The sequence below is a fragment of the Podarcis melisellensis genome (genome assembly GCF_964234715.1).
Source record: "Podarcis melisellensis genome assembly, chromosome: 6".
Taxonomy (NCBI): Eukaryota; Metazoa; Chordata; class Lepidosauria; order Squamata; family Lacertidae; genus Podarcis; species Podarcis melisellensis.
The window spans coordinates 59,261,349-59,272,501 of NC_138538.1; positions in this window are offsets into that span (position 1 = coordinate 59,261,349).

Genomic DNA, 11,153 nt, shown 5'->3' on the forward strand with positions numbered 1-11,153 from the left:
CATGCTCTTAACCTTTCCACTGAAAACAAAGGGGACATAAAGTACTCAACTTTGAATGAATCATGCACATAATCCATAGGTCATCCTCCCCCACCCATTTTTATTCTAAATTATGAAGCAGAGCGCATATATAATTTCTACATAACTAAATTTTAGTTTAGAGCAACTGAGGAATAAATATACACTTGGGGAAAATATAAACGCTATCCTGAGAGAAAAAAGTCATTTCCTTAAAATCTCTCTTAGAACAAAGAGCACTATGCCATTATTTTTTCAGGTGGCTTCCTGTCATTGCTCTCAAACAAAGACCGCCAGTCACCTTTGGTCCCTTGAACTCCAAGGCAGTGGCATTCTTGTGAAAGCTGAATCGCTACTTTCATCTGTTGATGCAGTGGAGTGGATCCATGTCTGGAGGATTAAAAACAGCCTCTCTCCGAAAGAACTACACAAAGGAGGGACTCTGCTTTCTGAGTAAGCAACAGCTGCCAAAATAATTGGTGTGAATCCTATTAGTTAAGAACAATTCAGGAGTCAGACTGAGGCAAGCCAAGCTGGACGACCCACAGCCACTATCATATACACGCAAGACCATTACAAAACAAGTATTTCTTTTTGTATTGGTGGGAGCTTAGGGTGCATTGTGAAATGTGCTTTGCTGAGTGATCTCTCCATACTTCTCGGCTTTAGCTCCAAACAGTCCTCGAATGTATCATGTTCGTCTCCCACTATACTGCTTATGCAAAAGTGGGGAACCTGTGGCCTTCAAGACTTATTGGACTCCTATCTGCTCCAGCCAACATGACCTAAACAGACCATGATAGGGGGTTACATGAACACTGTGGGAGCCTTGTAGCCATCAACAGGACCAGTGGCGCCGACCTGGGCCCCAGACTATGGGTGCCCAATGGCGTGCGCACACGATGTATGACGTCATTCACGCCATCATGTGCATGCATGTTCTGCCTCCCACCCACTAACTTGTCTCCAGTGGCTCTCCGGTAGCAGCAACTGGACCAGGGCCTCCCCCTCCCCGTGTGAGGCCTCTGTTGGGCCCCACTGCAGCTGTGGACACGCTTGGGCACCCACAGTGCAAATTTTGTGGGTGGCAAAGAACCCAGGGCCCCTCAGAGTTGGCACCTATGAACACAACACCTGAGGCACTTGGCCCCCAAAACAGGACAGAAACCCAAGTAGAAAGCATGCAAGCAATCAGGTTTGTCCAGAGATACCTAGAGTTGGGCTGCCAAAATATGCTCAAACACTTTTCCTAAGTATGGTACAATGGATGCAGGCTGAATGTTCTTTAATTCTACAATCCTATACATGATTACTGGGCTGGGGGGGGTGGAGTCGTACTCAATGGGGCTTATTTCTGAGTATACATGAACAGGATTTCAATATAAATCAGTAGGATCAACTGCGAGGAGCTCATGTACTGAAGATATGAAGGGTTTGCAGAAAAGTTATATTGATCAACTTATCTTGTCCATACATACCTATTTATCATAACGCTCAGCTAATTTCACAATGGTGACACTGCCATCTCACGGGTTGTTAAATATTTTATGATTAATAGCCTCTTAGAACAACCAAATACTTGCTTGTATTCCTCAAAAATTCTCTCCTGTCTGCAGATTCTGTTGGCTGGTCTAAAGTTTACTGCTGAGCTTCAGGTTTCACATACCATATACTACTGTAGGGAGATGGCATGTTCTCCATGGCTGCCTCATTTTTAATGCAACAAGAAAGGCGGGTGTTGCTCTTACTAATATTATAGCTGAAGGTTGATCACATTTGAAGCCTGACCGAAAAAAGGGTGGGGGGGAAACGTCCTGTGGCTCGCTTGGTGATTTATGACTATCCCTTCTGAACAATAACTATTTATGCATTCATTTATTGTGTCGCTCGGTGTCACATTTTTGGCAAAGTCACCCAGTGCTGTGTAGTGTGCCCCATTACTCCTTCCATCAGAAGATGTTTAGCAGAACTGCCATTTAATAATGATTCTGCCTTTTAATTTGCTTGAATGAGACTACCGCTTGTACCGCTTTACTCAGCTTTTCTTTTGATTAATGGGAATGCATTTCTGTACATGGCGAGAAAGCCGTAAGCGTTAGGGATTGTGCGAATTCCAATATCAAGTTTCAAAGGTAAGAACCCAAAGGGCTTAAAGAATGTATTGTTTGGAGGCTGATCCTTAATGAATTGAAGGAATATATATATATATATATATATATATATATATATATATATATATATATATATATATATATATATATATATATATATGCTGGAAAATACTTTTGTAAAAGTTTCTTTAAGTGGTGCAAATGGAACTTCTTGGCAATTAAAGGCAGATCAATACTTCCTGGGCTGGGTTAAACTCCAACAGTTGTGCTAGCAGAAGCCAGAACAACAAGTCCTGCTAGTGCAACAGAGCCTTCCCTTTTCTCCTCCCCCCATGCCCCCCCAAGTCAGCTTGGGGGGGAAACAGAACAACACAGCGGGGAGGGGAGATTATTCTGTCTGGCAGAAATGCTTGCACTGACAGAAGGATCATAACAGTGCAATGCTGAATTTCTCTCATAAATCATAGCAATAACCATGGAATAAGGACAATGTTCAAGTAGGTAGGCATCGTTTAATAAAACTAATGTTTCCAAAGCAGGTCAAATTGCATAGATGTAACACATTTTGTGCAACTATGAAGAGAAGGGTAGACATTTAATCCACTAGGGGTGGGGTTTTTTTTATTAAAGTAAATCAAACAAATCAGAACAATAAACATAACAAAAGTACAAATATGCAAAAAAGCAAAAAGAAAATGCACTCTTTGATATTAGAACTTGTTTAGAGGTAGAAACATAGAATTGTAGAAGCTGGAAATGACCCCAAGGGTCATCTAGTCCAGCCCCCTGCCATGCAGGAATAATGCAGCTAGAGACTCTATTAAATAGCCAGGAGAGGACTAGAAAGCTAGCTTCCAGTATTAAAATATTGAATTGAATTCAATACCACAATGATTCAGGCAGCAGCACTGTTGGTGTTAGCAAAGTGCGGGTGTCAAAGCAGAATGGAAGACATGATGAACAATAAATGTTGGCTCTCCTACTTGATTAAAAACATTAAATAAATAAATTCCCAGATACTTATGGTTCTAGGACTATGACTTGTTGCTCTGATACTGGTGAGTATCACTTAGCACAGTTAAGCTATGGAACTCCCTCCCACTGGAGACAGTGATGGCCACCAACTTTGGAAGAGGATTGGACAAATTCATGGAGGATAAGGCTATCCATGGTCCTAGCTTTGCACTGTCTCCATAATCAGAGGCTACAGTGCTCCTGAATATCAGCTGCTGTAAACTGCAGGAGAGGTTGACAAGTGCTCTTGTGCTTGGCTCCCACTTGTGGGTGTCTCACTGGTATCTGGTTGGTCTCCATGAGAACAGGATGCTGATTTGGGAGGGTCATTGGCCTGATCCAGACTCTCTTTATGTTGGTTATCTGTGATAACTGTATGCTGATTTCATGGCTTTTATCAGCTAGACTGGCTCTCCTTTTGGAAAGAAAGGATAAAAATATGAAATGAAATAAATATGATGCCTGCATTCATCTGGTAGTTCTGATGCTTAGAAGAGTGTGGACCACCATGCTTAATGATTCCATTTAGAATTCATTGATTTCTTTTGCTTTTTTGTGTGGAGTTTACTTGTCTAATCACCACACACTTAACCAACTCATATTTTGCTGCACACTGCAGAACTGCACCGGAGAGCTTCCCAAACTCTAAAGTGAGATCTCAGATGTACTTTGTGCGCACTCTTGCAAGAAATGATGATATGATTCAGTCTTCCCTGATTACTCCCCTAACTACCACCTTGGAATATTTCTACTTTTTTCAAAAGGCAATGGGTGAGTCCTAAAGCCTCTTTCAAAACCATTGAAAGTTTTACCAGCAAATCAAGTATTTAATCCAGAACAGAGCTTTTCGTTTCTATTCCGTATAATGTAACTCTAATATCAGCAAAACCTTATTGCCTCAACTTGGATTTTTCCATGTACTTCCTCTGGGACCCACAATAAGCTGATTGCCAAATAACAATGAACTCATCTCAAATGCAAATGCAGCCTGAGCCAGGTGAATAAATTGTCTATTATTAGGCTTTTTCATGCAGTAAATGCTTTTGTTTCCTGCTCCTCTGTCTTAACACCTGCTGTTGCAATGGATACCAACTTTCAGAGCATCACTCCCCATTAACAACAGAATATAAACTAGTATGGAATTGCTTATACAGAAAGTGATTAACTTTTATAAAGGGGGCTTTGTTGAAGCAATGAGGAGGGAAAGGCACACTGTAGTGGAACTGGGGCAACGCTGAATATAAATCATCAATCTCCATTGAGTCAGGGCAGCAAAGGAAAGACATTCAAATGCATAGGATGCAGTGAGGGCTGTTAAAGAAACACAAGGCCCTGTTTAGGAATTAAATGTTTATGGGTAGTGGTAATTGGAGATGGTGGTGGCAGTTGTTTTTACTGCTGTGCAAAAGTGCTGTGTGGGACAGGAATACGGAAGAGATATAACCAAAATTAAACAGCTTCGAAACACAGCCCCGTGTCTATTCTTTTCCGGCAAAACTGAAGTGGGAAAGAAGGACATTCTAATCTATTGACTGACTCTATGGTTGAGGGAAAATGGCCGCCGCTATGCCAGGTCTTATGACTGAGGCAGAGGGGAGTACAGTGGTACCTCGGGTTACATACGCTTCAGGTTACAGACTCCGCTAACCCAGAAATAGTGCTTCAGGTTAAGAACTTTGCTTCAGATGAGAACAGAAATTGTGCTCCGGCGGTGCGGCAGCAGCAGGAGGCCCCATTAGCTAAAGTGGTGCTTCAGGTTAAGAACAGTTTCAGGTTAAGTACGGACCTCCGGAACGAATTAAGTACTTAACCTGAGGTACCACTGTAATCCAATACTTACTTAGGAAAAATATGAAAGCAAACACGCCAAAACCAAAGTAGAAGCAGAATGAAGGCAGGACCACAGCATCCTCAGTGACAGCCATGGCAACTGGAATGGAGAAGAAGAGATGGGTGACGTCTACTTCAAACATGGAAGGAGAGAAATTCTTTCCTGTAGTACACTTATTCAGTAGTTGGGGAAAGGGAATTTGCAGGAGCAAATATTGGTTGAAGACCCTTTAGTTACTTTCTAAAATAACCTCATATATTTATTCATCAACTTAAGAGATAAATTCCTGCCTCTGCTGTTTTACAATGGTATCACATGACCTCTGCAAAGTGGGGTCAGGGGGGCTTGTGAATCTGCCTGAGCCACCAAAGATAAACAAATCTGGAACTCATTAGCCTTCGGGAAGCCGTGTTTTGGTGCATGCTGGAAAAAGAGTTATCAAGACTGTACTGAGGAAGGTTGATCTATGTCTTTCCATCTCCAAATGTCTGTTAAACTGCCAGCAAGCTTCACATGGGCCCTGAGAGGGTTGGATCTTTCTGTTCTCCTGCATTGTTTAAACTGTCAACTGGTAATGTGTTCCTGGCTAATTTATTACACTGATATGACAAGTTATGAGTAAATGGATTCTTGTTTACCGCTGCTAATAACTAGGTTTACATTCATTAAGATCATTCCAAAGATTAGCCTTTTCATTTTGCAGGCTACAATAATAAGACCAACGCTTTTTAAGTGGTTAAATAAAATTCTATATGGTGGACCCACTTAGGTTAATTGCTAGAGTGCCATCCATTCCAAGGGAGCCCTTGCACTGCCAAGTCGCAGCCTCAACAAAGCTCAGACTGAATCATAATGAAGAAGCTGCTGATAATAGGATTCATATTTGAACTGTATTATACAATAGGAAAATATGTGCCAGTAACAGAAAACCCACTGCCTGTGTGAGCTGTTTTGGTTTTGTGAACTAAGCATCTTTAAGGCCAGAGAAGCCCACAGCTATTGTTAACCAAATGGGTTGCATCCAATGTAGCGCTAAGTGACTCATTCCGTCCGCGCAAGGATTTCTGCTTATGCAATGGGACTTTCCCCTCCCCTTCCCTCACATTTGATCTGGGGGCTCCCACAACCTCCAGAGCAGATTGGGAGCAGGCAAGGGGCACACACTCGGGGAGGAGCAGTGGCGGAGCTTCGTGCTCTGGCACTGGGGGCAGAGAGCAGGTGAGGACGGGGCTGGCGCGCATCCCGGGTGCAGGGTGCACTGCCCACAGGGGCGTGGTCACGTCCTGGGGGTGGGGCATGCCACCTGCGGGGGCGGGGTGCCCAGCTCAGGCGGGGGGCAGCACCGATGGAACCCCATCGGGATCATGCTGCCAGGGGCGGTGCGCTCCCCCCGCCCCCCTCTTCTTCCACCAGTGGGCAGGAGAGGAGGGAAAACTTCCATTGAGCAAACATAAATCCTTGCGCTAACAGAACAAGCACATTGCATGCCACCCTGAAAGTCCATACCTTTGTAAATTTCAGTATCTTGTGATCTCACAATTGCATATACTTTGTAACATGGACAGAAGCGAACATGAGTGTCGATGCAATGATATTTAAAACCAAATGATGCATTATATTCATTCTGAACGAAAAACGAAACTTTCTCATGGGATATGATCTGATGGCATATGAAGCCATTGCCTTGCTGAAGCTAAGCAGGTCTGGATTTCATCAGCGCCTATATGGGAGCCACATGCATACTGCCTTGGGTTCCAGATTGGATTAAAGGGGGGTATAAATGTGAGAAAGTAAATAAAACTTATGCAAAAGCTCAGTCCAAGGCGCACCATTTCAGATTTCATGGTATAGGAACAAAACAGATGTTGGAATAAATAAAGAGGTTTAATGGACAATCAGCTGTAACTCCAAATTGACTCAGGCATTACAATGAACTCCAAACACACTGATCTGGGGGAGGAATGTTGAAATATGATTGTTTCTCACATGGATCTGTGGAAGTCCATTTCCTACCACTAGTCTTTCCTGGAATCTAAACCATTTTTCCTCTACCAACCATTTCTCTATGCAAGTCTTTCTTCCTTGGGGAGTATAGATTATATCCCCCCAAATATAAGGGGGAAGAAGAAGCCCACCCTCCATTAGTGACCCTTGGTGTAACAGCATTGTTGCTAGGTGTTGACATTTCTCCCTACCCCAGTCTTTCCATGTGTCTCTCCCATCAACCTCCACTTCCTGCCCCCTTATGATTCCTACCCACACCTAAACAGTAACATCTGCCCTTGTGGGTGAGCCACAACAGTTATCATTATGAAATTGTACAGGCTTCAAACCCTCAGATGGAGTGACCAAGACATCAGATTTTAAATATGCCCTTTATGAAAACCCCTTAATGCATCTGCCTACAATTTTCTAGGATTAATCCATTCTGAAGAAGCTCTTATGTCTGCAAATTCCATTCACTTCTGTAAAAAAGGGGGGTAAATACATCAATTTTAGTTCCCTCTTCATAGTTAATGGGGAGAAAACAGTGCTAAGTTTTTAACAGAGCTGATTTGGTCTGACATAATGAGCTGAATTGGAACAATACAGAGTGGTTCCAAAACAGACTGAATTGAATCCCAAAGCTACAGATGCAAATATTAATCAAATCTTGTGGCTGGTGTGCACCCTGATAATTTATGCACATGTGTGAACCAGATCCCTGGTTTAGAAATTTGGAACGCAGACATATTTTCTCTCTCTTGAACTGTAAATCATGATTATTAAATTTTGCTATGCCACCATATCCCTACGGTATCCAAAATGGTGGCATTTTTTCCCCTATAGCTGCTTTCCCAAATACATCCTCCCATATCTCTGTTCTTTATTTTCAGTCCTTGCTTCTTCACACTTTTAAATTTTTTGATTTCTACCCAATTTATCCACATGAGCCCCCAACAGTATTTTCTGAGAACGAGTTTTTTTACTCTGCATCAAAAGGAACCCGTTAACATATACTTGCTTAATTTTGAATGCAGCATAAATGTGCCTTATTTCAAAAGGGGCTGATCCTGCCTGTACGGCTAGAAAAAAATGCTCACTTTAGCAAGTTGTCAATCTCAATTAAGACATCAGCATGTCAAACTAACAGGTACGGCAGGCTGTACGGTCTATTGTTGAACTGTGTGTCAGGTGAAACAAGTACTAATTATACACTTAGCCAAATACGTCTGTTCAGAATTGCTTCAAAACTAAGGTCGGCGCTGAGCTACTATGAAATGGTAGTTTACCCTATTTTGGCTTCTGCCAAGTGGCAGGTGGCCTCAGAAATATGCAACTCAGCATGTTTTGTTTGGTCCCCACAGCTGTTCTGCCAATCAGTTAAGGATGGCTGTGACTAAATGCTAATTAGCTTCTGTTGATCTGCATCCTTGAGCAGCTTCCCTGGATTCCTATTTTGATACGTCAGGTTGCCAGTTGGATGTGTGATTGAATTAAGAAACCGGGAAAGATTTCCTTTTCAGGGCTGGAGGGGTGGGGGAAGAAGTAGGGTCTGAAAATCCTCAGCAAGGGCTTTTGCCGCTCTTGATTTGTGCTTGGCAGTTGCTGACACCAGAGTGGTAGCAAAGTCTCAGTGCTAGAGGGTGCTGCCTCCTTTCTTTTGAGCACAAGAGAACCTCCTCCTAGCCCTATGAAAATCAGGCATTTTTACCATCTGGTCTGCAAGCTGACAGGCACATACACTGACAATCGCTTTTTGAGTCTGCTGCCTCACTTAGGACCCAGACGATGCCTGCATGGTGGCTGAAAGTGGACTTTGAAAATAAAATATGACCAGTTTTGTTTTTGTTTTGTTTTAAATTATATAGAACAGGAAGATTTCTCTATTTTTGCAGCTCTCCCCTCCTCCTTTTTTTTCTTTTTTCTTTTTTAAATGCTTGTCTGGCTGAGTTTGCTATTGCTGCTAAATCTGCTGGGAAGGGAAATGGTTGAGAAATAGGACTACTGGGACCATTGTGTTTAGTCTTTGCACCTGTATTTCATCAGGACAAAAAAAAATGATCTCACTGAGTAAACATTACAAAAACAATTTTTGAAATTTTTACTTGGCTTTGGTATTAAGAACTTCAAGGCAGCGAAGAAACAATATTTCCCAGAAATCCCTTCCAGCACCTGAAAATGAAGACAAAAATACTCCTGTCTTTCTTCTTCTTATTTTTAATCCTTTCATTTGATTTGTGTTATATGACCTGTTCAGATGTTGCTGGACAAACGATTATCTTCATACCGTGCCAGGTCTCCATAAGTGTTTACCATATTGTTCTTGATTTTTCCCTTTAGGAAAAGCATAAATCAAGCAAAGTTGGCTTCAGAATGAAGGAACAATGTATGCTCATCTGGCCAAGTTGCAATGTTCCTCTTCCTTAGAGAGTAAACCTTGGTTTTGGTGGGCTCTTTTCTTTTCAAATTATGCCATTCTCCCACTCATAAACCCCACTGTTCAAAGCAAAGACTAAGTAATTTGCCATTAGTTCTGTTTATATGGTTCACAGAAGAAATTAATATGTGACTTCATTTTACTTTCAGTAGCACATTTAATAGTCATGATGTAGTAACGATAAATACTATTTTAAATGGCACCTGGTGGAATACCCCCCACACCTTCTTTTCCTTTTGTAGTTGAAGGCACTGAAAACTTCACCCAGTTTTCAAAGGAAATGAGATACACTAGCCTATTATGTAATAAAATATTTGTCCCACTGACAATAAAATAAGACATAAAGGCCTCTATTCATGGACCCTTAATGAATAATACAATCATGTCAAGTGTGCGGTTAAACTGAAAGATGTCTGCTCATGAATCACAATCCCAAATGAAATGTGGGAACTGTGTTTTTCTCATACTTTTTAAAAAATTAAAAATAAATGGTACCCTAGGGCCAGGTCTTTTCAACACAAGCAAACCTATTATAGGGGTGGGGCAGGGATAAGGAGAACCTATATCAGGATAGTTTATGAACATAGAGGATATTTAATTAAAAGAAATATGTTCATGGTTTTTCTCTGCTCAAAGAAAATGATCTCATGATGTTAAAAATGATATTGTTTAGATAACATGGGAGGATGATGTCAACACTGCCAAGGTGAGAGGATCCCAGAATTCTGCAAACCAATATTTATTAGAAAATGTACATATTACTCTTGTGAGAAGTCTCCTGAGAAATCTCTATGTGGGACAAGAAGCTACAGTTAGAACTGGATATGGAACAACTGATTGGTTCAAAATTGGGAAAGGTGTACGGCAAGGCTGTATATTGTCTCCCTGCTTATTTAACGTGTATGCAGAATTCATCATGCGAAAGGCTGGGCTGGATGAATCCCAAGCCGGAATTAAGATCGCTGGAAGAAATATCAACAACCTCAGATATGCAGATGACACAACTTTGATGGCAGAAAGTGAGGAGGAATTAAAGAACCTTTTAATGAGGGTGAAAGAGGAGAGCGCAAAATATGGTCTGAAGCTCAACATCAAAAAAACGAAGATCATGGCCACTGGGCCCATCACCTCCTGGCAAATAGAAGGGGAAGAAATGGAGGCAGTGAGAGGCAGTGCAGATGGTGACAGCAGCCACGAAATTAAAAGACCCCTGCTCCTTGGGAGAAAGGCGATGGCAAACCTAGACAACATCTTAAAAAACAGAGACATCACCTTGCCAGCAAAGGTCCCTATTGTAAAAGCCATGGTTTTCCCAGTAGTGATGTATGGAAGCGAGAGCTGGACCATAAAGAAGCACCACTTTAGCTAATGGGGCCACCTGCTGCCACCGCGCCACCAGAGCATGATTTCTGTTCTCATCATGAAGCAAAGTTCTTAACTTGAGGCACTATTTCTGGGTTAGCGGAGTCTGTAACCTGAAGTGTATGTAACCTGAAGCATCTGTAACCCGAGGTACTACTGTAATGTAACAAATAAATCTGTCGAAACAAAATAAAAAAAAAATCATTCCAGTAGCACCTTAGAGACCACCTAAGTTTGTTACTGGTATGAGCTTTCATGTGCATGCACACTTCTTCAGATACCATGCACACAAAAGCTCATAGCAATAACAAACTTAGTTGGTCTCTAAGGTGCTACTAGAAGGATTTTTAAAATTTTGTTTCAACTATGGCAGACCAACACTGCTACCTACCTGTAA